This window comes from Phyllobates terribilis, unplaced genomic scaffold, assembly GCF_046119375.1.
Source record: "Phyllobates terribilis strain yellow unplaced genomic scaffold, ASM4611937v1 Scaffold_4__5_contigs__length_816908805, whole genome shotgun sequence".
NCBI classification, from domain to species: domain Eukaryota; kingdom Metazoa; phylum Chordata; class Amphibia; order Anura; family Dendrobatidae; genus Phyllobates; species Phyllobates terribilis.
In genome coordinates, this window is record NW_027362764.1 from 358,498,289 (window position 1) to 358,524,546 (window position 26,258).

The following is a 26,258-nucleotide window of genomic DNA, read 5'->3' on the forward strand; positions in this document are numbered from 1 at the left end:
ATTTTTATCTCTGGAACCAGTAAAAGCCTAGAAAACCCATCAATTATAAAACCACCAATTGATAAAACCCCTGATTTTTCAAAATTAACCTTAAAACCAGAAGCACCGCTGAACCATTCCGCCGTCCTTAAAACTCTGTTAAAACGTCTCATACTCCTCACAAATACTGTTACGTCGTCCATATATGCCACAAACTTAACAGGTACATTATTATTTCCCGGTAGAAACACTCCATCCACCACCTTATCATTTCTAATAGCACTTAAAAGAGGTTCTATCGCACATATGAATAAAATAGGAGACAAAGGGCAGCCCTGTTTAACACCACAAGATATCTAAATACTTCCAGATAAAAACCTGTTAACAGACACTTTACTAAAAGATAAATCATACAAACATTTAATATGATTAATAAAATCTCCCGGGCAACCAATTTTCTTTAACCCTTTTACCAATTTTTACAATTCCGACCACTGTCACTTTATGAGGTAATTACTCTGGAACGCTTCAATGGATCCCCCTGATTCTGAGAGTGTTTTTTCATGACATATTGTACTTCATGATTGTGGTAAAATTTCCTTCGATATCACTTGCGTTTATTTGTGAAAAAATGGAAATTTGTGAAAAATTTTGAAAATTTTGCAATTTTGAAAATTTGAATTTTTATGCCCTTAAATCAGAGAGATATGTTACACAATATACTTAATAAATAACATTTCCCACATGTCTACTTTACATCAGCACAATTTTGAAACAAAATTTTTTTGTTAGGGAGCTATAAGGGTTAAAATTGACCAGCGATTTCTCATTTTTCCAACAAAATTTACAAAACCATTTTTTTAGGGACCACATCACATTTGAAGTCACTTTGAGAGGTCTTTATGACAGAAAATACCCAAAAGTGACACCATTCTAAAAACTGCACCCCTCAAGGTGCTCAAAACCACATTCAAGAACTTTATTAACCCTTCAGGTGCTTCACAGGAATTTTTGGAATGTGGAAGAAAAAATGAACATTTAACTTTTTTCACAAAAATTTTACTTTAGACCCAATTTTTTTTATTTTCACAGGGGTAACAAGAAAAAATGGACCCCAAAATTTGTTGTGCAATTTCCCCTGGGCACGCATATACCCCATATGTGGGGAAAAAACACTGTTTGGGCGCATGGCAGGGCTCGGAAGGGAAGGAGCGCCATTTTACTTTTTGATTGTAAAATTTGCTTGAATAATTAGCGGACGCCATGTTGCGTTTGGAGAGCTTCTGTGTGCCTAAACATTGGAGCTCCCCCACAAGTGACCCCATTTTGGAAACTAGACCACCCAAGGCACCTATCTAGATGCATAGTGAGCACTTGGAACCCCTAGGTGCTTCACAAATTGATTCGTAAAAATGAAAAAGTATTTTTTTTCCACTTTTTCATTTTTACGAATCAATTTGTGAAGCACCTGGGGGTTCCAAGTGCTCACTATGCACAGGGGCTCTCCAAATGCGACATGGTTCCAATTTGTTAGCGGACACCATGTCGCGTTTGGAGAACCCCTGATGTGCCTAAACAGTGGAGCTCCCCCACAAGTGACCCCATTTTGGAAACTATACTCCTCAAGGATTTTATTAAGGGGTATAGTGAACATTTTGAACCCAGAGGTACGACACAGAATTTGATAACATTAGATCATCATATTGAATAAGTTGTCATTAGTCTTGAGCGCAAGTGCTCGCTACTTGAGTTTGCATCGGGTACTCAGGTATGCACCATGTACTGCGTGTGCTCGAGTGACATGCTCGAGTCCCTGCCCCGCATGTTTCACGGTTATTAGACACCCAAAAAAAACATGCGGGGATTGCTCGTGCATGGCAGGCAATCCCCGCAAAGTTTTTTTGGCCGCGAAGCATATGGTGCGGAGACTCGAGCATGTCACTCAAATACCCACGATACTCAATGCATACCAGAGCACCCGATGCAAACTCAAGTAGCGAGCACTTGCGCTCAACCCTAGTCGCCATATCGTCATCTTTTTTTCTTACTTTTGAAAAAAATCCCAACCCCATCACAACCCTAACCCCAAACCTAACCCCAACCCCAGCCCTAACCCTAGCCCAACCCTAACCCTAGCACAAACCTAACCCGAGAGTTTATTTTTTACGCCGTTCCTCGTGCGGTATAAGTGATTAGACGACCTTATTCTTCCGGTCGGTGTGACTACAGCGATACCACAATCATATGGTGTTTTTATGATTGACAGCTGTCACACACTAAAAAACGCATTTTTTGTAAAATCTAGTTTTTGCATCGCCATATTTTGAGAGCTATAATTTTTCCAGATTTTGGCAGACCGAGTCATGTGACGGCTTGTTTTTTGCGGGATGAGTTGACGTTGTTATTGGTGCCATTCTCAGGCACGTGACATTTTTTGATCGCTTTCTATTTCGATTTTTGGGAGGCAGAATAAACAAAAAACGTTTATGCCGTTCCGCGTGTGGTAAAATTGATAAGGTAGCTTTATTCTTTGGGTCTGTACGTTTACAGCGGTCCCACATTTATATAATTTTTCTATGTTTTTCACTTTTACATAATAAAAGCAATTTTATAGAAAAAATTATTTTTTAGCATCGCTTTATTCTGAGAGCTATAACTTTTTTATTTTTCGGCTGATGGAGCTATATGGCGGCTTGTTTTTTGCGGGACGAGATGATGTTTTCAGTGCTACAATTTTTATTTATATTTGTATTTTTGATCGCGTGTTATTCCATTTTTTGTTTGGCGGTATGGTGATAAAGCTTTGTTTTTTGCTTCGTTTTTTTTTTTTTTTTTTTTTTTACCGTGTTCACTGAAGAGGTTAACTAGTGGGACAGTATTATAGGTCAGGTCGTTCCGGACGCGGCGAAACCAAATATGTGTACTTTTATTGGGTTTTTTTGTTTTTTTTTTGATAATATTTATTGATGGGTACATTATATTTTTATTTTTGGTGGATTATTTTTTTTATTTTTTATAATATTTTTACATTTTTTTTTTTTTTTCACTTTATGACACTTTTTACACTTTTTTACTTTGTCCCACTATGGGACTGTCACTTTTTTTTCTCTGATCGCCTGCATGGCACAGGAATGCAGAACCATCCCTGTGCCATGCAGGCTGTCAGTGCTGGACAGGGAGAAGATAGTTTGGAGATGCACTGCGCATGTCCAAAAAATCTTCCTGCTGTCTGGTGACCCGGATGTTGTCATGACGACATCGGGTTGTCATGGCAACATCCTGGAAGCCGCGGCAGACAGCGCTGGAGGCCGGAAGAGGAGGTGAGTATCGGCGATCACCTCCCCTTGCCACCGCAATGCTGTGATCGATTGCGATCGACTTCGATCGCAGCATTGCGGGGGTTAATGTGTCAGGAGTGGTGCGGGACCGCTCCCTGCACATAGCACCGGGTGTCAGCTGTGACAATCAGCTGACACCCGGCAGCGATCGCCCCCGCACAGCCTGTGTGCGGGCGAAATCGCCAGGGCGTATAAATACGTATCAGGTCCATAAGTCCCAGGGCACAGATACGTACTAATACGCCCTATGTCGTAAAGGGGTTAAAACTTCAAATAAAAAACAATGTGATACACTATCATATACCTTTTCAAAATCGAATGTGTTCAATGCTAGTTCCTGTTCCTGTCCCATATCACGTCCCTTACCAATAAAAGTGAATCTGTAATTTTTCTCCCAAAAACTGCGCATGATTGCTCCCCTCCAATAACCATAGATATTACCTTTTTTAAACGGTTTGCAAGTATTTTCGCATAAATTTTGTAGTTTGCATTAAGAAGAGTTATAGGTCTCCAATTCTTGATAAGACTCTTTTCCCCCTTTTTAAAAAGTAACACTATCAACCCTTCTGCCCATGACCCTGGAGTACAACATGAAAACATTACATGATAAAATAACTCAAAAAAATCTTCTTTTAAAAAACTCCAAAAAGACTTCTAAAATTCTATAGGCAAACCGTCAATACCCGGGGTTTTAGAATTTGCAAAGGATTTGATTGTTTCCCATAATTCATTAATCGTAAAATCACTAATTAAAACCTCTTTCCCCTCCTCTGAAAAGGCGTACTTTAAATTACTCAAAAAATGATCCCTCAAAAAACCATCACTTTTTTTCTCAGACAATAAATCACTATAAAATTCCTCCACCTCCTTAATCTTTCCTTCTATTACAATTTCCCCTTCCACATTTTCCATAAAGTCTTTTTTCCCAACAATTTTTTTAAGAAGAATTTGGAGCATTTCTCATCTTCTTCCAAAACTCTCACTCTGGCATTAAAAATAATCTCCTTCCCTTTCTCATGTAAAATTTTTTGTATTTGACTTTTAACACACTCAATTTCTTTATCAAAATTACTTCCATTATTCCTGAAAGTATAAAAACATTGTAACCTTGCATTCAACAACCGACGATATTGTTCTCTCACTTCTCTCTGGCCATTCTTCTACCCACTTTAATAAAAAATAACTTAATTTCTCTTTTAAAAAAATCCCACCACTCAAGAACATCTTTAAAACTCCTCCTCTTCAACCTCAGTTTTTTATAAAATGTACAAAACTCTAAAACTACTTCCTTGTCCTCTAACAGAGAAGTGTTTAGTTTCCAATGCGTGGATTTCCTTTTTCGTACATTATTACAACCAGCAACACATCTTATTAATTTATGATCAGAGAAGCAGCTTAATTCAGATTTAAAAGAGTCACATTTAAAATGGGTAGATATAAAAAAATAGTCAATCCTAGAACTAGCACGATTGCTTGACCATGTTACTTCTTCATCTTTGTTTCTCCCACAAGCAACCCATGCATCTTGCAAGTTACTAGCGGAAATAATACCGTTTAAAACCATAATGGAGCTATCTTGTTTGCTATTCAGATTACAAATAAAATCTCCACTGACAATTATCGGTCCCGGCCCAGTTAAAAACATCTGTAAAATTTCAAATAATTCCGTCCTTCTGCTTTTAACAGGATGGGCATAGACACAGAAGCATTTAATTATCAGATTAGATTTTTTGATCTCCACTTTTAGAATTCGACCCGGGTATATCTCCTCATAATCCACTATGTCCCAGTGTTGACTACATAAGAAACCAACACCATCACTCTTATTTTCATTCCCACCTGAAAAAATAGCTTTTCCACACCAATGTTCTTTAAAAAAAATCATAATCAACAGATTTTCTTAGGTTACATTCCTGTAAAAAAATAAAGTCCAAATCTTCCAATCCTAAAAAATCATATAGAGCAACTCTTTTGTGTTCATTATTTAACCCCTGAACATTCAGGGAACCAAATTGAATCATCCTGGTCTGTTATTCTTAGGGCATGCCCCATCACCCTCGTCTGAAGTAGAAAATTCTTGAATCTCCAGCTCATCTGAACTGGAGACCACATTGTCCTTTGCTACATCCACTTTTTCTATAGCTTTCACTTTCCCTCCACCTATTATATTCACCTCTCCAACTTCTTCTACCCTTCTTTTCAGAACTCTATCCAAACAGTCCATCTGGACCTGAGTACACGACTGACCACCGGACAGAGACCCAGAAGGCAAAGGCTCCACCAGAGGTAAAGTTTCCTGCACGATTCCCACTTTAGTTGCCGGTGGGATCTTCTGTATCATTTTACTCAATTCTAATAACACAGGATGTCTCCTCACCTCTTCTTCCTTTTTTTGTTCTTTCTTCTGTTCTTTTCTCTTCTGCTCTTCTATCTTCTGCTCTTCTTTCTTATGATCTTCCTCCTTCTGATCTTCTTTCTTCTTTTCTTCTCTCTTCTGTTCTTCTCTCTTCCTCTCCTCCTCTTCAGTCTCCACCCGACTCCTCTCCTCCTTCTTTTTTACTTCCTCTTCCATTTTCTTGTACCTCTCCGCCTTCTTCTTCTCCTTTTCCACCTTTTCTTTCTCCTTCCTTTCATTCTTTATCCTCTCCTCCTCCTCCTCATTCCTTGTTCCTTCCATTTCCTCATTAGCTTTTCCTTGATGCTGACTTCCAGGCACTGTATCCATCTCTTCATCGCCCTTCTGATTCTTCTTTGTAGAGCAATATTCCTCCTGATGTCCAGCTCCTGGACATTTTGAACACTTTTTGCAACCATTGTCATTATGGCCATATATTCGACATGTTCTACAATATTCAGGCATCCCCAAAAAAAATAAATACCCACGGCTACGGTTTATAAAAACGACCGGCGGGGGCCTCAGTACATCACCCTCTTCCTCAGGGTCTTTTTTGAAAGCCACCAAATAAGTTCTTTTCCCATTCCATACCCCAAATTGAGTTTTTCCTCTCCTCTTCTCAATCACGTTCTCACAGTAAGCACTAAGAAAACACAGGACCTCCTGATCAGAGATGAAAGGGCTGAACATATGGATTGTCAATAGTCTCAATGAAAATTGAAACGAGAGGATTACTTTAACCCCCTCGAACAGCGCATTCTCCTTATTATTTTCATAAAGAGAAAATACCCGTTCACACTGGGAACTTCTCATTAAAGTAACGTCATGGAAGCCCCTTGAAAAGAAACTTTGAAACCAATAATATTCATCTTTAGAGATGAGCGTTGTTCTACTCGAACTGTTCGCCAATCTCAAATTCGAGCTGTTTTGGGCGGTGTTCGAGCCGTTCGGCGAACACGAACGATTTGAGAAAAATTCGGCTGTTCGAGGTTATGTTCGATAACTGTTCGTGCACCAAAATCATAACTGGATTTTTTCTCAGTAATGATGAAAATTAATGTTAATACACAGTTTGAGTGTACAGCGGGGTGGGGGGAGGGGCAGGGGATGGATCTCTGCAGGAATAATGAAGATCTCCATTTTTTTTTCTCTTTCCCGCATTTGCAGTGGGGAGGTGCAGTCTGTCAGCCTATCAGCAGCGCACACACGGAGCGAACTGCTGTTTTTCACACAAGCAAGGGCATGTGTCATTGGCAGTGTATGTCACATGTCCTTGCCCTATAAGACCAAGCCATTTTCCCCGTCGCCACCATTTTCTCACTGCTGCAGCTGCGTGTTAGACGGCACCGCTGTTGCTGTGTGCGCTATACCTTGTTAATTTCAAGCCAATTTTCGCACAAATCTACAGATAGCTTGGGAGTAGGGAATAGTTGTGATTGCAGTCCTTTTAAGGACTAGGTTACAGCATTTCCTACGACTTTTATCAGGCAGGTCTGTGCTCTTAAATAGATAGATTGTGGGAGTAAAGACTAATTGTAATTGCAGTCCTTTTCAGGACTAGGTTACATCAGTTCCTATCAGTTTTTGCCAGGCAGGTCTGTGCCAGTGCTGTGCAAGTTTTTTTCACAGCATTTGGCTGAATCTAGCAAAGCTAATCCTTTTTGGCCTATTGCAGAGTGTGTTAGTCAGTGGAGTAGCCTATCTGTGTTGCAAGATATACCACCTGTGTATAGAATACCAATTTTTTTACTGCACCTAGTGAAGTAAAATCTTTTGGGCATAGCATCATTCTATTAGTCCATCTATACTGACCTCCATCAGGTTGGAAATTGAATATAATTTTTTTCTGCATCTAGCTCTGAAAAAATATTTGGGCATCTAGCAGTCTGTGGGACTTGTTCTATTAGTCCATCTATACTGACCTCCATCAGGTTGCAAACTGAATATATTTTTTTCTGCTTCTATCTCTGAAAAAATATTGGGCTTCTAGCTGTGTGTGGGACTTGTTCTATTAATCCATCTATACAGACCTCCATCAGGTTGCAAACTGAATATATTTTTTTCTGCATCTACCTCTGAAAAAATATTGGGCTTCTAGCTGTGTGTGGGACTTGTTCTATTAATCCATCTATACAGACCTCCATCAGGTTGCAAACTGAATATAATTTTTTTCTGCATCTAGCTCTGAAAAAATAGTTGGCCTTCTAGCAGTGTGTGGGACTTTCTCTATTAGTCCATCTATACTGACCTCCATCAGGTTGCAAATTAAAAATAATTTTTATCTGCATCTAGCTCTGAAAAAATATTTGGCCTTCTAGCTGTGTGTGGGACTTTCTCTATTAGTCCATCTATACTGACCTCCATCAGGTTGCAAATTAAAAATAATTTTTATCTGCATCTACCTCTGAAAAAATATTTGGGCTTCTAGCTGTGTGTGGGACTTGTTCTGTTAGTCCATCTATACTGACCTCCATCAGGTTGCAAACTGAATATAATTTTTTTCTGCATCTAGCTCTGAAAAAATATTTGGCCTTCTAGTAGTGTGTGGGACTTTCTCTATTACTCCATCTATACTGACCTCCATCAGGTTGCAAATTAAAAATAATTTTTATCTGCATCCAGCTCTGAAAAAATATTTGGCCTTCTAGCTGTGTGTGGGACTTTCTCTATTAGTCCATCTATACTGACCTCCATCAGGTTGCAAATTAAAAATAATTTTTATCTGCATCTACCTCTGAAAAAATATTTGGGCTTCTAGCTGTGTGTGGGACTTGTTCTATTAGTCCATCTATACTGACCTCCATCAGGTTGCAAACTGAATATAATTTTTTTCTGCATCTAGCTCTGAAAAAATATTTGGCCTTCTAGCAGTGTGTGGGACTTTCTCTATTAGTCCATCTATACTGACCTCCATCAGGTTGCAAATTAAAAATATTTTTTTTTCTGCATCTACCTCTGAAAAAATATTGGGCTTCTAGCTGTGTGTGGGACTTGTTCTATTAATCCATCTATACAGACCTCCATCAGGTTGCAAACTGAATATAATTTTTTTCTGCATCTACCTCTGAAAAAATATTTGGGCTTCTAGCTGTGTGTGGGACTTGTTCTATTAGTCCATCTATACTGACCTCCATCAGGTTGCAAACTGAATATAATTTTTTTCTGCATCTAGCTCTGAAAAAATATTTGGCCTTCTAGCAGTGTGTGGGACTTGTTCTATTAGTCCACCTATACTGACCTCCATCAGGTTGCAAATTCAAAATAATTTTTTGTCTGCATCTAGCTCTGAAAAAATATTTGGCCTTCTAGCAGTGTGTGGGACTTTCTCTATTAGTCCATCTATACTGACCTCCATCAGGTTGCAAACTGAATATATTTATTTTCTGCATCTACCTCTGAAAAAATATTTGGGCTTCTAGCTGTGTGTGGGACTTGTTCTATTAGTCCATCTATACTGACCTCCATCAGGTTGCAAATTAAAAATAATTTTTATCTGCATCTAGCTCTGAAAAAATATTTGGCCTTCTAGCAGTGTGTGGGACTTTCTCTATTAGTCCATCTATACTGACCTCCATCAGGTTGCAAATTAAAAATAATTTTTATCTGCATCTACCTCTGAAAAAATATTTGGGCTTCTAGCTGTGTGTGGGACTTGTTCTATTAGTCCATCTATACTGACCTCCATCAGGTTGCAAACTGAATATAATTTTTTTCTGCATCTAGCTCTGAAAAAATATTTGGCCTTTTAGCAGTGTGTGGGACTTTCTCTATTAGTCCATCTATACTGACCTCCATCAGGTTGCAAATTAAAAATATTTTTTTTTCTGCATCTACCTCTGAAAAAATATTGGGCTTCTAGCTGTGTGTGGGACTTGTTCTATTAATCCATCTATACAGACCTCCATCAGGTTGCAAACTGAATATAATTTTTTTCTGCATCTATCTCTGAAAAAATATTTGGGCTTCTAGCTGTGTGTGGGACTTGTTCTATTAGTCCATCTATACTGACCTCCATCAGGTTGCAAACTGAATATAATTTTTTTCTGCATCTAGCTCTGAAAAAATATTTGGCCTTCTAGCAGTGTGTGGGACTTGTTCTATTAGTCCACCTATACTGACCTCCATCAGGTTGCAAATTCAAAATAATTTTTTGTCTGCATCTAGCTCTGAAAAAATATTTGGCCTTCTAGCAGTGTGTGGGACTTTCTCTATTAGTCCATCTATACTGACCTCCATCAGGTTGCAAACTGAATATATTTATTTTCTGCATCTACCTCTGAAAAAATATTTGGGCTTCTAGCTGTGTGTGGGACTTGTTCTATTAGTCCATCTATACTGACCTCCATCAGGTTGCAAATCGAATATAATTTTTTTCTCCATCTAACCCAGCCAATAGTTTTGGCCTAATACCACAGTTTGGCCACTCAGCTCTGCTCGGTTCCCATCCATTGTTTTTTTGTGCAAACAACTCCAGAGTTGTGAATTAGTTAACCACCAAAATGAGTGGAAAAAGGCCTGCTGCTGGTGGAAAGGGGAATAGGCGTGTTGGGAAGGGGAAAAAAGGTTGTGTCCGTGGGGTAGGTGTTAAAGCAACAGTAACATCTGCAGAAGAAAGACCATCTTCCAGCCAAACTAAAATGTCTACTTCTTTTAGCGGACAATGTGATAAGATCCCTTTCTTACGGCCACGCCAATCGCTACAAATTCCAGATAAGGCACAAAAACAGCAGGTGCTTCAACGGATATCAAGTGCTCCTTTAAGTGGGCTCTCCTCCACATCAACTTCAACATCACAAATACTCCAGTCCTCAAAGGTGTCACCCCAATCGCACTTGCTTCCTCACAGCTCCCAAATCTCCAGCTGCCCGTCTGAGTATGAGGTAGAACAGATGGTTGAGTCTGCAGAGCTGTTTACTCATACTATAGCCTGGGAATCAGAGGTCGACTCCAGCGCTTCTGTGAATCCAGACGAGGAAATGATCTGCACTGATGCCCAGAATCTTTATGAGTCGGATCCAGGACCAGACGCAGAAGGTTCTGACCATAATGTAGACCCTCATTCCCAAACTGTAACTCCTGTTGGTGGAGACAATGAGGAAGACGATGATGAGACTCAAATACCTGATTGGAGCGACAACTTTAGTTTTTTGTCAGGGCAGGAACAGGTTGGCTCTGAGGACGACGGGTGTGATAACGCACAGGGTGATGATGATGAGGTTGGAGATCCCACTTACTGTCAACCCACAGTCAGCCAAGAGATGAGGTCAGCAGAGGAGGTGGAGGAAGATGCTAGTGACGACGAGGTCAGGTTGCGCCTTCCTGGACAGAGACGTAGTACTGGAAGCACGTCAACAACTGCATCCTCAAACACAACTCTGCCTCTCACCACAAGTCGTGGTGGCTCTTCAGGTCGCATGGGTGCTAAGCCTTGCATAGCCTGGGCATTTTTTCAGTTCGATAAAGATGACCCAACTCGTGTTATCTGTAACATTTGTCAGCAAAAGCTAAGTAGAGGCCAAAAAATACATAGTTTGAGTACTTCATGCATGAACCGGCACATGGACATGAAGCATAAGTTGCAGTGGGAAGCTCAGTGTGCTACAATGCGGCCTAGCCGGCCGGGCCAACCACCGTCTGCCATATCTTGTGCATCCGCGGCCTCTTCATCCTCTGTGACTGGGGGGACAGCAGTCACACCTGTTTTGGGACGCAGACCTGCCACCTCTTTACCCGCAACAGCCAGCGTGATTGGCAGGTCATCATTTTCTTTGGAGGTGGTAACACCAGCTGGTGTTGAGCGCTGTCCGACATCGATAGCACCACCTTTGGATCAAGGCAACCTAACATGTCCGCCTGCATCTTCCTCACAGACCGGCAGTTTGCCGGGGACACCCTTATCAACCCCGTCTAAGCACAATAGCCAGCCCTCGGTCCCTCAGATGTGGACAAGTAAAAGACCATTTCCTCCTAGCCATGAGAAAGCTAAGAGGTTGAATTTCACCATCTGCAAGCTCTTGGCTACAGAAATGCTGCCTTTCCGCCTGGTGGACACAGAGGATTTTCGAGACCTTATGTCCGTCGCAGTGCCCCAGTACCAGATGCCCAGTCGGCACTACTTCTCAAAGAAAGGTGTGCCTGCGCTCCACCAGCATGTCGCACACAACATCACTGCTTCTTTGAGAAACTCTGTGTGTGACAGGGTGCATTTCACCACAGACAGTTGGACGAGTAGGCATGGACAGGGGCGTTACATGTCGCTGACTGGGCACTGGGTAACTATGGTGACAGCAGGACAAGGGGCTGCTGTCCAAGTCTTGCCATCCCCACGAGTTGTGCGTCAATCCTCTTTATGTCAAAGTTCCTCCACTGCTTCTGCCTCCTCAACCTCCTCTCGGTCTTCCACCTGCACCCAAAGCCTGTCTGGTCATGCCACAAGCTTTCTAACTGCGCAGAAGGGATCCTGCACACCTCCTTACTATGCTGGCAGTAGGGCTCAACATCATCAGGCGGTTTTTACTTTGAAATGTCTGGGAAATGTGAGTCACACAGCTGAGGAGTTGTGGTCAGCTCTGGAGAACCAATTTCATGAATGGTTGTCTCCACTGGACCTGAAACCAGGGAAGGCCGTGTGCGACAATGCTGCAAACCTGGGTGCGGCCCTTCGCCGGGGCAATGTCACACACGTGCCTTGTATGGCTCACGTGTTGAACCTGGTTGTCCAGCAATTTTTAGCCCACTATCCCAGACTAGATGGCCTTCTGCAGAGGGCACGGTCGCTGTGTGCTCACTTCCGCCGTTCGCATCCCGCAGCTCAGCGACTTACATCTCTACAGAAGTCGTTGGGCCTGCCACTTCACCGGCTAAAATGCGATGTGCCTACCCGGTGGAATTCAACTCTGCACATGTTGCAGCGACTGTGGCAGCACCGACAAGCCCTGGTGCAATACGTTCTGACGTATAGCCTGGGCCAACGAGATCCAGAGGTGGGGCAAATCACGCTGGATGAGTGGTCTCAGATCAGGGACCTATGCACCCTTCTGCACAGTTTTGAAATGGCGACGAAGATGTTTAGTGCTGACGATGCCATTATCAGCATGACTATTCCGGTGATTTACATGCTGGAGCACATGTTAAACAGAATTCGGAGTCAGGTGGTGGCACAAGAGGAGGTGGAGGAAGTAGAGGAGGAGGAGTTGTATGCGGAAGGGCTAACATCTGCAAGGTCCAGACGGTCGGCAGCACCAAGGCGGCAGGCATGTGAGGGTGGGGGAGATGGTTTTACCAGGGCGCATGGTAGCAGCGAAACTAGTGAGGAAGGTGCAGGAGCCCAGGAAGAAGTGGAGGACGAACTGATGGAAGATTCATCAGATGAGGGAGACCTTGATCACATTTCTGTTGTGCGAGGTTGGGGGGAGAGGACAGAGGAAGGAAGCATGATTGTTACCTCGCCACCAACACAACAGGGACTTGGTGCTCCTGGATGCGCAACACACATGAGTGCCTTCTTGCTGCACTACCTGCAACATGACCCTCGAATTGTGAGAATTAGAAATAATCCTGACTACTGGGTTGCCACACTGTTAGATCCCCGGTACAAAAGTAAATTTGCCGAAATTATTCCTGCCATAGAAAGGGATGCACGCATGCAGGAGTATCAGCAGAGACTGTTGCAGAATCTTACATGTGCTTTTCCACAAAACACCAGTGGTGCACGTAGTGAATCTCACAGTTCCAACTTGCCAACCGTGGGACTGTCAAGTGTTCAGCACTCAAACCGTAACAGAACCACAGTATCTGCTGGTAACATCAATTTTGCGGAATCATTTCACCACTTTTTTAGCCCATCCTTTGCAAGGCCACAGGAGACAAGAAGTCTGACACATAGTCAACGCCTAGAGACGATGGTACAGGAGTATCTCCAAGTAAACATTGAAGCCATGACTGTGTCACTGGACCCTTGCTCTTTTTGGGCTTCCAATCTGGATAAATGGCCGGAGCTAGCCACTTACGCCTTGGAGATCTTGTCATGCCCCGCAGCCAGCGTTCTGTCTGAACGTGTGTTCAGCGCTGCTGGTGGTGTGCTGACAGATAAGCGCACGCGGCTCTCCACTGATAATGTAGACAGACTCACGTTCATAAAGATGAACAAATCATGGATCCGAAACGACTTTTCTACCCCTGTGTCATCCTGGGGAGAGTAAAAGCTTGATGATTGGTTAAAATCACCCTACCAACCGTTTTAAGCTTTCAAATTACTAATCATGTTTATGTGTATCTTGGCTGGAAAATAATTTGGGCTTTGTAGCAGTGTGCAGCACTGATTCTATTAGGCCATCTATAATAAGCTCCACCAGATTTAAAATTACTAATCATGTTTATCTGTATCTTGGCTGGAAAATAATTTGGGCTTTGTAGCAGTGTGCAGCACTGATCCTATTGGGCCATCTATACTAAGCTCCACCAGATTTAAAATTAATAATAATTTTTAGCTGCATCTAGCCCGGAAAATAATTTTGGGGCTCCGAGATGCGCAAGACACATAAGTGCCTTCTTGCTGCACTACCTGCAACATGACCCTCATATTGTCAGAATTCGAAGTAATCATGACTACTGGGTTGCCACACTCTTAGATCCCCCAAACTTTTCGATCAACCTTTTCATTTTAATAAAGACCAAAAAAATGGTCATTTTTGAAATTATAAGCATTAGCAGGTTATTAGAAACTGAAATCAAACAGTTTTCAACTCAAAACTTTATTCTAGGTGATGTTACATTTTCACATAGGACCCCTTGTTCGAAAGGAGCTTCTGAACTCTCTCGTCCATTGAATTTGTCAGGTTTTGGATGGTTTCTGCTTCAATTGTTTTGCATGAGGACAGAATACCTTCCCAGAGCTGTTGCTTAGATGTGAACTGCCTCCCGCCATCATAGACACTCCTTTTGATGATGCTCCAGAGGTTCTGAATGGGGTAGAGGTCAGGGGAGCATGGGGGTCACACCATAAGTTTGTCCCCTTTTATGCCCATATCAGCCAGAGATGCAGATGTTTTATGTGCAGCATGAGATGGTGCATTATCATGCAAAAAAATGATCTTGCTGTGAAATACACGGTTCTTCTTCTTGAACCATGGCAGGAAGTGCTGTTTGAGAAAATCCACATACATTATGGAGTTCATCTTTAGCGCCTTCAGGGATCCTAAAGGGGCCGACAATCTCTCTCCCCATGATTCCAGCCCAAAACATTACTCCACCTCCTCCTTGTTGGCGCTGTAGCCGTGTTTGCGTGGGGTGTCCATCAACCAGCCATCCTCCACTCCATCCATCTGGACCATCGAGCGCTGCACGGCACTCATCCGTGAACAAAACAGTTTTGAAATCAGTCTTCATGTAATGTTTGGCCCACTGGAGCCGTTTCTGCTTGTGTGAAGTGGATAGAGGAGGTCGACAGGATGGCGTATGCACAGCTGCAAACCTCTGAAGGACCCTGCATCTTGTTGTTCGGGGGACGTTGGAGGCACCAGCAGCTTCAAAAACTTGTCTGCTGCTATGACAAGGCTTTTTTGCCGCTGCTCTTTTAACCTGACGTAATTGCCTGTAGGAAAGAGTCCTCAATTTGCCCTTATCAGCACGCACACGTGTGTACTGTGAATCAGCTACATACTTCTTGATTGCCAAGACACTTCATCCTGATCATCGCACAATGTTGATTGTAGTCATGCCTTGACCTAAACACTCCACAATTTGTTGCTTCTCAGCAGCCGACACATCCTTTTTCTTTCCCATTTTGGCAGAAAATGTAGGCTGCTTAATAATGTGAGACAGCCTTCTTAAGTAGTCTTGCCTTTCATTGGACACACCTACCAAACTAATTAGCACAGGTGTCTGCAATTGCTTACAGTGATATAAAGAACCCTGACACACATCACCATCAATGAGTTTAACTGACAAACAAACAAATTCTTCCCTTATCACTCCTAAACACTTTTTGCATAATAATTTGGAACGCAGTGTACATGTGCTTTTCCACAAAACACCAGCGGTTCACGTAGTGAATCTTAGAGTTCTAACTTGCCAACCGTGGTCTGTATGGAGTTGTTCAATAAAGGGCCCAAAATTAAGATAACATAGATGGGAGAGGTCTCTATGAATAGGAATTCCTAAGTATTTGATACCCTGTGAGGGCCAGGCAAAGGGAAAGTTGGACTGGATGGAATCCTATTTGGATTTGGGGAGGGAGACATCGAGGGCCTCAGACTTCGCTGCATTGATTTTAAAATTTGACCATGTAACAAAGTGATCTATTTCAGCCATAACAGCATGGATGGATATATGTGATTGAGTGATATATACTAGGACATCATCAGCAAATAGAGAGCACTTGTACTCGGTGCCTCCCACCTCAATCCACCTAATATTGGGGTTATGGCGAATTGATGAGAGCAGGTGCTCCGTCACTAGGATGTATAAGAGAGGGGACAGAGGACATCCCTGCCTTGTCCCATTGGTGATTGTGAAAGGTGATGAAAATGTTCTGACGCACCCCCTGGGCCTTGGGACACCCGGAGCCGGACGCTTTTTGGTGGATGCTGGTGGTTGTAGTCTTCGTGGCGGCGACCCGGTTCCGTGGCTCAGGGCGGTCAAACCAGTGGCGGAACTATTTATGTGGTTTTGATGTTTAAATGTACGACTACGCCACCCGTGGATTGCGGTCAGAGTGAACCGCCGCTACAGGGCAGACCGCTGAGGCTGGTGTTGTGGGTGCAGCAGAGCGTAGCATAACTCCCCACGGGAGGAGTATAGCCTCAGGGCAGTGTATGCGGAGGATGGGGGTGATGGTGCAGGGCAGCAGCAGTAACGACACGGAGTCAGTGATGCAGTTCAGGGCCTTTACTCACAGTTCTTATTATCCAGACCACGTCTGCAGGTAACGGCTGCCCACGTCGTACTGTGCTCACCAGGTGAGGGGCTCAGACAACTCCCAGATAACTTTGGAGCACTTCACAGGACCCCCTTTGTGTGTCCTTTGTCTGGCCTTTCTTACCAACACTTCTGTCCGGCTGCCTCGGGCCTCCTCTTGGTAAACTTGGCGCCAGTTTCCCTGACCCTATGTGGTGCCTTCCTAGCGGGTGTAGCGAGGGGCTGCGCCACATAAAATGTCAGAGCCTCCGGTTTCTAGCTGAGGGTCGTTTCCTGCCTCCACTAGTTTGGGGACCGGTCTCCCCCTTTGGCCTGACCCCTCCACGCAGGTGGATTCGGGCGTGCGGTGGCGACTCGCCCGTCTGCACCCCTGGGATCCCTTCATTCCTCGTTCCTGGAGCCTTCTCCGCTCCTCTTCCTTCCTTCTCCCTCTTCCAGGCCTGGGCCTCTGTTACTAGGCCCGCCTCCGGAGCAGAGCTCATGCAGAGCCCCTGCTCCCTGCCACTTCTGCTCAGACTTCTCTGCACTGAACTAAGATGGTGCCCACCTTTTATACTCCCTTCTCAATGCACCCATTAACTGCTTCCTCCCTGCTCCTGCACTACAGGGTTCCCCTTCCTCAGTGTTCCCTCCCCCCACTCCAGCCAGGGACAGGGACTGTCGTGCCCATCTCAGGGGCATATTGGTCGCCCTGCCCCACGGCAATGTGGTGTAATGCATGCAGGTGTCGGGTCCTGATCCACACTCCATCCTTACCTGAGAGTGAGATATCACACCTCTGTGTGAGGTGCAATACGTCTGTAGCAACCGAGCCCTCAGGGTGCTACAGTTCCATTTATCTTCAGCCTAGGTGACGTATTGTGATACAGGGCCGTGATTTTGGCTATAAAAGGGTCCCCTAGACCCCTACCCCAAGCTTTTTAAGAGAATCATATATGGCGTGCCAGGAGACTCTATGGAATGCTTTCTCAGCATCCAACGAGAGTATCTAATTACAAATTTTTAACTGCATCTAGCCCAGGAAATACTTTGTGCCTAGTAGCAGTGTCTGCTAGTCAGCGGATTATCCCGGCTGTTAAGCAGGCTACACCACCTGTAGTTTAGACACTTAATTTTTTCAAAGGAAATGCTTCGGGACCATTTGATACTTAGTGAAGAGCATCAGGAGGCACCCCAAGGCATAGGGGCTGGGACTGGCAGTAGGATGCCTTGCGGTGGACAGCCGAGCTCGATCCTTATAAAAGCTTTTTAACTGCAGCAGCTTTAGTGGACGCTACTGGAGCTGGAATTACGCGGCTGCTGGCATGAGACTTGCCCTCCAATAGATCCTTGTAAATGGATTTAAAGTGTATTCATTCAAATTAGAGAGACAATTTAAATTAAAAAGCTTAGAGCTGCCTCCACCACAGGGGGGCTCGCTCGACCCACCAGCGGACAGGCACCAGTATTGGGAGAGGGGGGCTCGCCATCAGGGTTCACCGCGGCTCTGGCACAAACCCGGCGACACGGAGGTGGCACGGGCAGGAGCGGACTGGCCGTGTCGGCTTCTCACTTTTTGGATTTTAGAAGGGCATGACATGCCTATATCTGTGTCTCCCCCTCCTTTTACTCCTCCACCTCTTTTATTTTCGCATGACTATATGTACTTGTCACTTTTCCATGTGTTAGTTATGTCTTCTGAGCAGTTTGTCAGCTTTTGGACACCTTTGAAGGTGTTTTCTATGTGTTTCTATGTGTTTTTGTTTGCCTGCCATTGGTTTTAACGGTGTTCGAAGGTGTTCGACGAACAGTTCGACGAACAGTTCGGCGAACACACGGGTGTTCGACGAACCGAACCGAACTCGAACACTACGGGGGTGGCTCAACACTAGTAACGACACGGAGTCAGTGATGCAGTCCAGGGCCTTTACTCACAGTTCTTATTATCCAGACCACGTCTGCAGGTAACGGCTGCCCACGTCGTACTGTGCTCACCAGGTGAGGGGCTCAGACAACTCCCAGATAACTTTGGAGCGCTTCACAGGACCCCCTTTGTGTGTCCTTTGTCTGGCCTTTCTTACCAACCCTTCTGTCCGGCTGCCTCGGGCCTCCTCTTGGTAAACTTGGCGCCAGTTTCCCTGACCCTATGTGGTGCCTTCCTAGCGGGTGTAGCGAGGGGCTGCGCCACATAAAATGTCACAGCCTCCGGTTTCTAGCTGAGGGTCGTTTCCTGCCTCCACTAGTTTGGGGACCGGTCTCCCCCTTTGGCCTGACCCCTCCACGCAGGTGGATTCAGGCGTGCGGTGGCGACTCACCCGTCCGCACCCCTGGGATCCCTTCATTCCTCGTTCCTGGAGCCTTCCCCGCTCCTCTTCCTTCCTTCTCCCTCTTCCAGGCCTGGGCCTCTGTTACTAGGCCCGCCTCCGGAGCAGAGCTCATGCAGAGCCCCTGCTCCCTGCCACTTCTGCTCAGACTTCTCTGCACTGAACTAAGATGGTGCCCACCTTTTATACTCCCTTCTCAATGCACCCAGGAACTGCTTCCTCCCTGCTCCTGCACTACAGGGTTCCCCTTCCTCAGTGTTCCCTCCCCCCACTCCAGCCAGGGACAGGGACTGTCGTGCCCATCTCAGGCATATTGGTCGCCCTGCCCCATGGCAATGTGGTGTAATGCATGCAGGTGTCGGGTCCTGATCCACACTCCATCCTTACCTGAGAGTGAGATATCACACCTCTGGGTGAGGTGCAATACCTCTGTAGCAACCGAGCCCTCAGGGTGCTACAGTTCCATTTATCTTCAGCCTAGGTGACGTATTGTGATACAGGGCCGTGATTTTGGCTATAAAAGGGTCCCCTAGACCCCTACCCCAAGCTTTTTAAGAGAATCATATATGGCGTGCCAGTAGACTCTATGGAATGCTTTCTCAGCATCCAACGAGAGTATCTAATTACAAATTTTTAACTGCATCTAGCCCAGGAAATACTTTGTGCCTAGTAGCAGTGTCTGCTAGTCAGCGGATTATCCCGGCTGTTAAGCAAGCTACACCACCTGTAGTTTGGACACTTAATTTTTTCAAAGGAAATGCTTCGGGACCACGGGATACTCAGTGAAGAGCATCAGGAGGCACCCCAAGGCATAGGGGCTGGGACTGGCAGTAGGATGCCTTGCGGTGGACAGCCGAGCTCGATCCTTATAAAAGCTTTTTAACTGCAGCAGCTTTAGTGGACGCTACTGGAGCTGGAATTACACGGCTGCTGGCATGAGACTTGCCCTCCAATAGATCCTTGTAAATGGATTTAAAGTGTATTCATTCAAATTAGAGAGACAATTTAAATTAAAAAGCTTAGAGCTGCCTCCACCACAGGGGGGCTCGCTCGACCCACCAGCGGACAGGCACCAGTATTGGGAGAGGGGGGCTGGCCGTCAGGGTTCACCGCGGCTCTGGCACAAACCCGGCGACACGGAGGTGGCACGGGCAGGAGCGGACTGGCCGTGTCGGCTTCTCACTTTTTGGATTTTAGAAGGGCATGACATGCCTGTATCTGTGTCTCCCCCTCCTTTTACTCCTCCACCTCTTTTCTTTTCGCATGACTATATGTACTTGTCACTTTTCCATGTGTTAGTTGTGTCTTCTGAGCAGTTTGTCAGCTTTTGGACACCTTTGAAGGTGTTTTCTATGTGTTTCTATGTGTTTTTGTTTGCCTGCCATTGGTTTTAACGGTGTTCGAAGGTGTTCGACGAACAGTTCGACGAACAGTTCGGCGAACACACGGGTGTTCGACGAACCGAACCGAACTCGAACACTACGGGGGTGGCTCAACACTAGTGCTCATACTTATGCACCTGTCAAATTTTGTTTGAATGCAGATTGCACATTTTCTGTTAGTACAATAAACCTCATTTCAAGGCAGAAACATTACTGTGCCCAACAGTTATTACATATATCAACTGAAATAGCTGTTGCAAAAACACCAATTTTAATAAAGCATTAAGCTTAAGATTAATAGGGGTGCCCAAACTTTTTCATATAACTGTATATTGGGGGACCAAAGGAAGGTATCTTTTGCTTGCAGACACTCTGAGGACACAATTCCTGTCTCCACTTTTTTACAGGCAAGGTCCAAAACGGTGTGGCGAAATGTGTAAGGGAAATATCTTGCGAATGTACACAAAGACCTTGCCTGGGTAATCGTCCACCAGTGCCTCCCTACCCGTGAGTTTCAACATAGCCGGGGGCTGGTGGCGAGAGCCAAATGTCCAAGAGATATATGGGGGGAAAGTGAGTCTGTATTGCATCTCTTTTGGAATTGTCCTTTTGCACAGGAGGTTTGGAGAAAGGTAGGCCCACTTTTAAAATTGGTATATGGCCTGAAAGATTTTAATCAATTTTATGTCTTTTATGGTCTTTTTAAGTGTCCAAATTTTAAACAATTCAGAGTTGCCTGGATTATTATCAATTGTTTTAAAAATGCCATGTGGAAAGTTAGAAATATTTTACTCTTCAAACATGATCATATTGATTCAACAGACTGTATAAAAATTGCTTTAAGTGAAATGTATATTTACTATCTCAGAGATAAAAAAAACTGTATGGAGCAAAAGAAGCAGCTTCAATGTGGTGTGTACAATTATGGAACACAATTAGTGGTTATTAAATAAATCCAACTACATCTGTAATTATGATTTTCTTAATTGTTACAATGGTTTTATGATGGGAAATTGTGTTTTTAAAAACATTGACTTTATTATTATCATGTTTTATCATTATATTGTAATGTTATAAATGTTCTTTTTTAAAACCTTTGTAAATATACTTTTGAATCAATAAAATTGCGTTGAAACCTTATCTTTTCTTATCAGTTTAATATCTGATACGTCCCCTATCTGGGGACCATATATTAAATGGATTTTTAGAACAGGGAGATGGAAAAAGAGCTTGATCTGTCCACTCCACGCATTGACCTGGTATTGCAGTACCTCCAGGACAGGTGCACCCCCTTCCTAATGCAGTTTCCAAAATCAGAAAGAATTCAATTCAATGCATTTTGTTGATTTTTCTTGTTTGTCAGTTTCTCGGGGGCATTTCTTGGCTTTGCTTTTTTTCCCCTCATTTGATTTTTCATGTTAAAAGTTGCAGAAGCCAGATGACAAACTAGTTTCGGTTGAACTTGTGTAATCTGTTACATTTACTACATGTGCATTGCTTCTACCAATGTAATGTAATGTATTGTATTGCATTGCATTGTATTGTAATGCAATGCAATCTATCTATCTATCTATCTATCTATCTATCTATCTATCTATCTATCTATCTATCTAGCTATCTAGCTAGCTAGCTAGCTAGCTAGCTATCCCCTCTTTAGTTCCTTTTGGACAAACAGTCAGATTAGACAAGGATTTTGGAGTTTTTACCTAACTACATGTGGTGAGATAAGCTGCACAATATAGTTGTCCTTTTGGTATATTGCTGCACACACACCATCTATTTAGCAAATGCCCTTGTTATCAACTGCAGCCGTTTGAACTCACCTGAGCAAACAGGTAGGTGTTACTGATTACCCTGTGCTTAAAATTACTTTTTTGGCTTGCTACAATGTGTTTTCTGAAATGTTGTCTCCCTCTGGTGGAGCATTGACTTCTTTAATTTCATGCCTGCGGATTATAAAAACTATCCAAAAAAGTTTGGTCTATGGCGTTCTTTTAAAGTGCTGCCTATGGCTGTCTGTGTGAGCTTCCTATTGGTGTTCAGCCAGCCAGGTGTCCTGCCTGCAGTAGATGGAGTGTGGCAATGGAACACTGTGCGTGTCACAATGTGCTCTGACCCTTATCTGGCTGCGCACAGCAGCCATGTTCAGTCTGCTGAACAACCAGCAGCAGGTAAGTAATCAGCAACACTCATGCTAAGGGTAAACAGCTGCTCGTTTTTTTTTCCTTAATTGGTTCTCCTCCCTCCCCCTGGTGTTGAGGCGCGTGGGAACAGCAGGGGGTGAGGGTGGTGTGTTAAAATAGTTGGAGTTATGCAGGTCTAAAACGCATGGATTGCAGCAGCAACAAGCTGAAAAGTGGAGGCATGTAAGAACATGTCTTCTTAACGGGAGTCCTGGTGCCCATCTCCACAAATGGAGTTTTCATGATCCGAGGGTGCCACACTAGTGGGAAACCAATTTGGGTTATCGCTTCTCGGCCTTTTGGCTCAGACCAAGTGTCTGGACAAAAGGTTCCTTGTGTACTAGCCCTCGGCCTTCCATCATCGCCACTTCGGTGGCTTAAGCTGGATGCTGCTATAGGGGGAGAGTGAGGAGGAAATGAGAAGGCGATTCCTGAAGCGGCCATGGGTGTCAAGCTTCGCTTTGCTGGGACCGGGGATCCCCGGGTCAAGAATGCTTTCCGTGTTGAGATCTCAGAGGAGAAGAAGGACCATTTCTCGTTATCATATCTGGTCAATGCCATTTTCTATGAAATCCTGAAGATCCAGAAGTCGGAGATTGTTACGCTCATGCCCGGACTGACTGGTGTGAGCGTGATTAGTGATCCCACTGTACCATGAACCAAGGAGTGCCTGGAGGGGCGTAACTAAGTATCTACCTGATCTGACCAAGGTCGCACGGCGGCTAACGACTCCGTGAACCAAGGAGGAACCGAGCAGAGGGACCAGGTGCTACTCCAGGTCAGACCCCGGTCACAGCTGTTGACCCACACTGGGGAATGCAGGAACAAGCAGGTTAGGCTGGCACACAGACAGGTGGGTATTGGCAGGCACGGCTGGAGTGCAGACAGGAGGATACTGGCAAGCACGGCTGGTATGCAGACAGGGGGGTACTAGTAGGTTGGAGCGCAGGCTGGATAGGGTCCAGTACAGACTGGGATTCAGGAACAGAACCGCAGATGCGGTAGACAAGCAGAGCAGAGAGGAACCGCTGGGTCGGTGGGCAAGGCAGAGCTGAGAGATACCGCCGGAGCGGTGAGAAAGGCAGAGCAGGGCGAAACCGCTGGAGCGGTGAGCAAGGCAGAGCAGAGAGGAACCGCCGGAGCGGTGAGCAAGGCAGAGCAGAGAGGAACCGCCGGAGCGGTGGGAAAGGCAGAGCAGGGCGAAACCGCTGGAGCGGTGAGCAAGGCAGAGCAGAGAGGAACCGCCGGAGCGGTGAGCAAGGCAGAGCAGAGCGGAACTGCTGGAGCGGTGAGCAAGGCAGAGCAGAACGGAACCGCCGGAGCGGTGAGCAAGGCAGAGCAGAGTGGAACCACCAGAGCGGTGAGCAAGGCAGAGCAGGAAGGAACCGCCGGAGCGGTGAGCAAGGCAGAGCAGAGCGGAACTGCCAGAGCGGTGAACAAGGCAGAGCAGGAAGGAACCGCCGGAGCGGTGAGCAAGGCAGAGCAGAGAGGAACCGCCGGAGCGGTGAGCAAGGCAGAGCAGGGAGGAACCGCCGGAGCGGTGAGCAAGGCAGAGCAGAGAGGAACCGCCGGAGCGGTGAGCAAGGCAGAGCAGGAAGGAATCGCCGGAGCGGTGAGCAAGGCAGAGCAGAGCGAAACCGCCGGAGAGGTGAACAAGGCAGAGCAGAGAGGACAGGGCTCTGTTCACACTCAACAGACTGGAAGGGACAAGCAGAACCAGATACACACAAGGTACTTGCAAAGAAGTAGCGAGTGGACTCTAAACTCACAACAGAAGTACAGAGACAACGAGTAGGAGTTAGGTGCAGGTTCAGAGACTGCAGGAAAAGGGAAGGTACGGACACAGAGACAAACAGGCTAGGAGAGTGTTCAGACAGGAAATGACACTGCAACGAGATACAGGAGCAAGTCTGGGTATATGGTCCCCAGAGAGGCGGAAACAGGCTAGAAGACACAGGTAACAGGTCTGGGAATGCAGCCCCTAGAGAGGCGGAAACAGACTAGAAGTCAGAGATAACAGGACAGGACCTGGCAATACAGTTGCAAAGACAAACTGAGTGAAGGTGTTGCTCAGGCACCTCCTACTGGGTGGAGGGGGTTTAAATATCCAGTGACTCACAGCAATAGGCTGGAGACGCATTAGGGGTGCACCCACAGCAGCTATAAGAATCAGAAAGTAACCGGGCCGCCGCCCTAAACAGTCAGTCAAGGGACATGCACACAGCATGAACTGGAGCAGGAATAGCAGACTAGACAGACAGGTAAGATTGCGGTCTTGCATAGTGGGAGGTGGTGCACTATGCAAGCACGCCGCCAGGGATGTTACAGAGATCATATGTTTGCAGGAGTTCAAAAGGGAGCATAGGCACGTCTTGGTGCTTTCTTCTATGGAGACTTGCCAAAACCTCTTCAAAACCCTTCAAGTTCTTTCAGAGCACCCTCATCTGGAAGGACTTATCTTCACTGTGCTCTACTCTAAGGGGGATATCCCGGTGGTAGTGTTCATGCACAACCCCTTTATCTCCTGGGATGATATCACTGCATTCCTGAGAAGACACTGCATTTTTGTGCAATTCTCCCATAAAATCTTAAATGGGGAAGGGCTGTGGACTGGGAAGTATAAATACTTTGTGAGGTTTGGGATAGACCCTCATGGTCCTGGAGGTATTCACTATCCTCCCCTGAACTTTACAATTGGATGAGACTCTGGATATCTGATTTTTCCCGAGGTGCCATTGTCCTGCAGGAGATGCAACATGTTCGGCCATGTCCAGGATTTCTGCAAGGAATTGCCAACCTGCAGAAAGTGCAACAAGTCCAGTCATCTGGCGAAGGATTGTTCCAACCCGGTGGTATGTGATGCTTGTGGGGAGGAAGGACATGTGCTTCGGAATTGTAAGGCTAAAGTCAAGTCTAGGTCCTTCTCCGAAGTGACCAAAGGTAGGCCTACTGTCCCTTCTGTTACTCCACAGGTGACTACTGCAGAGATCAATGAGGAGACGGTGCCCCCTGAGGTTGATGATCTACTGTGTGAGGCCCAGACCCTGTTGGACCCTCCAGCCCCTGCTGGACCAAGTATGGAGATCTCCGAGTTGGATGTGGACCTCCCTCATCAGTCCGAAATATGTGGTGAGGGGGACATGGATGTGTCTCTAGCTCGAACCCCTGCATTGTCCTGGGGTGCTACAGACCAAGAGGTGGCCAGGGAGGGTGGCCAAGGAGACTTTACTTCTGGGAGGTCTTTTGATGATGATGATACTCCTGAGCTGGCCAATAAAAAACCCAGACGAGAGTATTCACTTGCCAGCGAAGGGTGCGACAGTCCTGCAAGTAACCGTATTTACCCACAAGATGTCTTTTCCCCTGATGCTCCATACATTGGTATCCCTGAGAACATCAACACCTTTGGGGTGCTTTCCCAGTCTGATGATAATGGATGAGTATAGTGTGATCAACATTGAGTCATGTATTTGATTTCATTAATTAATGTCTTGCCAATCTGGTTGGGATGTAGTGTCCCTAAATGTAAGGCAGATCAGATCTAAAATCAGAAGAACAACTGTTCTGGACTATCTGAAACATTTAGGTGCTGATGTTTTTTGCCTTCAGGAGTGTGGGATTCAGGATGCTCCTTGTGACAAAGACTGGCCTTATGGAAAGCATGTCTGGTCTGGGTCTAATCATAATAAAAATGATGGGGTGGGGATATTAGTTGGGAATAAAGAAATCTCTATTGATAGTTGGAGGTGGGCCGATGTCTA

General features: G+C 45.0%; 1 non-coding gene across 1 annotated transcript; it reads left to right on the plus strand.

The window, feature by feature from the left end:
* The first annotated feature begins 21,418 nt into the window (after positions 1-21,418).
* On the plus strand, positions 21,419-21,607 carry LOC141266278 (U2 spliceosomal RNA). The gene has a single exon (XR_012320326.1). It is a non-coding gene; the product is annotated as a U2 spliceosomal RNA (small nuclear RNA).
* Positions 21,608-26,258: the final 4,651 nt, after the last annotated feature.